We start from the raw sequence: 4,642 nt of genomic DNA, 5'->3' as shown, positions 1-4,642 counted from the left end.
ATATGAAGGTTTGCACCAGATGTTCCTCAATTCACCGCTTGCAAACTGAAGCACCATTTGCAGCATAGAGAAGAGGTGACTATAAGAAATTAATTTCATAAGAAGAAACTGCTCGAGTATAGTATAGAACCTTTTGCAATACAGGTCCCAGCCTCTCTAGAGGCTTTCCCTGCTTTTCTGGTTAAACCAGGCTATAAAAGCAGTGCCCTCTGCTGCCCAGGACAAATACTGTTGCGCTAAGAGATGCTAACCCAAATTCACACAAGCATCCTTCAGAGAGCTACGCTGTTTTACATGCATAGTGTTTCTTTCTAATACACGTGTTTGCATGAATTCAAACAAGTAAGATTCCCTCTCGCTGCTGAAGCTGACTATTTGTATTCACTGTTGCAGTACTTCTATTCTTTGAGCTCAGATCAAACGTAATCAAGTGATTTTTAGATGATGCCCATTTCTCTGAATTGGAGGTTTCATAACCAGCCTGAAGAAATAGTTTGCTCTGCACTGGTAGACCGGTGACCTTGCAGTGAGCTTTGCAACGTGAAATTTCATGTTGAGTTTCTCTTCCACTGTGTCTAGTGGCCCATAATAAAGACATATCATTTTTAGAATCTGACTCAGTGGGAAATGGCAGGTAAATAATAGTCATGCTGCTAAAACATCTGTATTGTATTAGAAATGAAGAGAAGTCAACATCTTATTAGCTGATAATATAGGGTAGACACTGATTAGTGAATCTCCTTTCTAGGGTTTGAAATGACTAATTTTCTGGTCTCTGTGGGAGCTGCTTTCAGCTGAGGCTGACAGTTGTGGATGGACACCCTGGGTGGATGTTTTTCTGTGATGCCTTTCTATGATCTCAGTCTGCGCAACTGCTGCCATTCTGAAGCTGCAAGGACTGATCGCAGTGGGAAAGAGCAGCTTTTGTTGAATTCAGTTCCCTCCAGGTCTTTGGCTCTGGTTACTCTGAAAAACAGAAGTTGTGCTAGCAGCTCAGCACTGAAATGTTCAGGGCAAGTCAGCCGAGTTGTTGGGAAGCAGCTCATCACGTGAGGAGTTTGGATCTTTGTACAATGCGGAAGCCTGGGAGGGAGCAATGTGATCTTGTGGAGGACTCTAGAGTGCTTAGGGGGAGCTGGGGATCGCATAGGAGAAACATCATGGGAAAAAATAATTTGAGACTAGTTAGGCATTAAAATGCTCTTAAGAGTATCTTATGGAGGGCGTATGGCAGATTTTGGAACACCAGCAATAATGTTTGAGATCATCTTGTTTTCAGTCATCAATGTTCTGAGATCAATTAACTACTCTGCTATTCTCAGAGCTTTGAATGACACATAGATAGATTCAAGTCACCAGTGGGTTTGAAGAAGCCTATGGTGCTTTTCCTTAATCAGAGCGCTAAAGTCCGTATCCCATCAGTAAAATGCAGATAACGATTACTTTTCCCGAGCCGTTTGCTATGTTCCCCAGCTGTTTACTTCCTGTCCTAAATTATGTAGCATGGCTATTACGTGAAGTGCCATCCCTACCAGTGAAGAACCTGTTTGTGTCAGACCTGCTGGTTGTCTTCATGCCAGGAGAAGGGATTGTGTCTGCCCAGCCCTAGCATTTATACAGTTGCTGTAGGACGCTGCTGAACGTGAAGAGATGCAGCACTGATGCCCACCTGCCCTCAGGACCGTGGTGGTTCACTCCTGAGAACCCCATGGGCCTTCCCAGTGCTGGTTAGAGGTGCCTGTACTGTCCTTTCTGCTATCTTTTGCTTTCAGAAGAACTCTTAGCTGACAGCTAGCAGTTTTGTTGTTTTGGGGAGAGATTAAATGCATTTCTTGAGACAAGTGATAATATTTTAGATGCCTTATCTACACAGTGGCCTGTTTTCCCCATAGAAGGGGGAGAACAGTGATTATTGCAAATAATGGCAGTATCCTTAGGCTCCTGCAGGCTTTTCACAGTGCAGATTTCTAGTGGTTGTCTTATAAATTACAGCTGATCTTTTGGAGAAGGGAAGAGGAGGCCATGAGCTCAGTTTGAGCTGGAACTCTGGTCTCATTCTCTGCCAAATTTCCCTGCTCAGTTGCAAGAGATGGTGCCACTCCGCAGCACTGCCTGCTTTTAGCAGACACATGACTTAGAACCTGTACTGACCTGTCAAGCTCTGTGCACAGCAGCATCTTTGATAAAACTGACTCCCAGCACAGGCTCATTGTTTCCAGCTCCAGGGAGAATCAGAATTTGCATGTTTCAGAGATGCCTAAGTGGTGGTGTCAGGATGTCAGAGACTGACAGTGATGAGTGTGCCGCAAGGAGAGGAAGACAGATGGGTTTGACATCACAGCAGACTGTAACTGTCTAGTTTCATATGCTCAGTTTAATGGCAAAGTGCAATCAATTTTAGCCAGGGCAATTAATTTATTTAAATCCAACGTCACAGTTTGGCTAAAATTTTTTTCACTGGAGTCCTTTTTGTAAGGAAAGGTGCCTGGAAAGGCAATATGCATTACACCAACACAGCTGGGCTCAGTAATTAGGACCACGCAGTGCACTATAATGCATGCACCTTTAGAGGGCAAGTATTTAGCACTTTCAGCTTGATCTTCTACAGTACAAGTAGGGACTATCTCTTGGTTATATACACAAGAGATGAGGAGCTGAAGAGGCAGTTTGGGAGAATACCTCACTCATATATTAGAAAATGTAAGGCTAGGTAGCTGCTCCTCTCCCTGCCTGGCTGCTTTGTCAAGAGAGCAGGGGTGAGGGTAAATTTATGGGATGTATGTAAATGTATGGGTTGTGGGATCAGGGCCTTTTGCTGGACCTAGATCGTTAAGGTATTTAAGCCAAAAAGGGCTACCTCACTGAAAGCCTCTGTTGCCTATCAGTTCTTCAAAGTAAACTGCAAACAGAAAGTCAGAACACTTTAGAAAGCATATTTGTAGCTACTCCTTCCGCTACAAAATCCTGTTTTCCATGTAGGGTTGTGTAACAGGCTTCAGGAGAGCCCTCTGGGAAGGCCGAGAATGAGATCACCCTTGTGTTGGGATGTTCCATAAGGAAATGCCTGCAGGCTCTCCTTATTCTCTCAACAAGCTGCTTAAGGCAGTCTGCCCCCTTTGCTTACAGCACTAGGTGATAATGCATCACGTTCCCCTTTTTTCGGTCTTCCTCACTGTCTTCTTCTTCCCCCTTCTCCTTCACTGTCTTCTCTAAACTCATACTGGTAAGACCCTCTATACCAAAGTGCTAATACTATACAATATATATCATTAGGACTGAAAACAGCACACAAGTCAGGGTGAGAAGGCATGGACCAGAGATGTAGCTTAGTTCGGCTGTCCTCCACAAAACAAGCGTTCTTGCTCTGACACCACTCTGACTATATTCTCCAGTGGAGACATGCGGAATACCTTGCATGTGCACTTCCTTACCTTTGGATCCATAGCTCGTCTAAAGTTGTCTTATCAGAGTTTACTGGGGATGGTGATCCCTTATGAGGTAAAACGTTCAGAGGTTCTTTGATAGGCTCGTTGTTTTTGAGTGAACCTGTGACATAAGAGAAAACCAAGAGAGTGTTAAAACAGTCATTTTCTTAAGGGTCATCTTTACTTTTACTGTAGGCAGTGGTTTGCTTACACCAAAGGCAACAGGAAGACCCCAGACACAAAGACGGCTACATTTTAGCTGGGATTTTCAAACAAGATTAAAGTGTCATCAGCTTGCATAGTGCAAGATTGTACAGCCTTTGTCACTGCTGCAAATGCAATCCAGAAAAGGTGAAGGTAGATATATGATATCGGTCCTTATGTATGTGAGTAGCACTGAAAACTGGGTCCCAACGTTAGTGATTTTCAGTGCAATTCTTTAAGCAGAAAAGGTTTAGCTGTGTGTGCCTGTGCATGCCAATATTTGGTTTCCCAAGTCAGGGCTTCATTACTGCTCTGCTTTCAGGCACACAGTAGATGTTCAGTTTACTGGATAAATCAAGGCTAGATTTGGGTGAGACAGGAGCTTTACTTTTAATTGCTTCTTCAATTTCCCTCAGATGAACCTCTGATCCTTTCACAGGGAGCCAAAGTTGTATTAAATCCATGGCTTACTACTGCAGTACTTGGCAGGAGAGGACGCATCACACTTTTCAAATGAAACCTCCTGTTGTTTGAGTCCTGTTGATAAATGGCCTTGTTGTTTTTTATTAGAAAAATTTTGGTCTAAGTCATAATTCTGTTTGCATTTCAAACTGGTGACAGCACAGGCAGGTCAATACTCTGACTGAAGCTGGTTTCTGACACACCCTTTTAATCAATGCTACAGATTTTCAGAGGGAAAGTGAAAAGACTTTTAAAACTCCCTAAAACGGTGCCAAGGGTTTATGAAATGCTAGTTTGAGTTATTCTCTTTGCCTTTTGAATAGTTTAAACATTTTATCCTTCTGTCAGAGGAGATTGCTTAAAAAAACAAACTCTTTTTCCAGTTAAAGGAAAGCATCTATTATGTTTTACAGCTCCTAGGCTATAAGCCAAAGCTAGGCTGGTGCAAAGGGTGCCTATATAGAAGACTTTCTCTCTGCTGGATTTACATTCTTTTACATTATTTTTCTTGTTCTCATTTCTCGAGTCTTTATTTTTTCCATTTTGTATCC

This window comes from Charadrius vociferus, unplaced genomic scaffold (assembly GCF_000708025.1).
Source record: "Charadrius vociferus isolate BGI_N301 unplaced genomic scaffold, ASM70802v2 scaffold1346, whole genome shotgun sequence".
In the NCBI taxonomy this organism is placed as follows: Eukaryota; Metazoa; Chordata; class Aves; order Charadriiformes; family Charadriidae; genus Charadrius; species Charadrius vociferus.
This window is presented reverse-complemented; position numbering follows the sequence as displayed.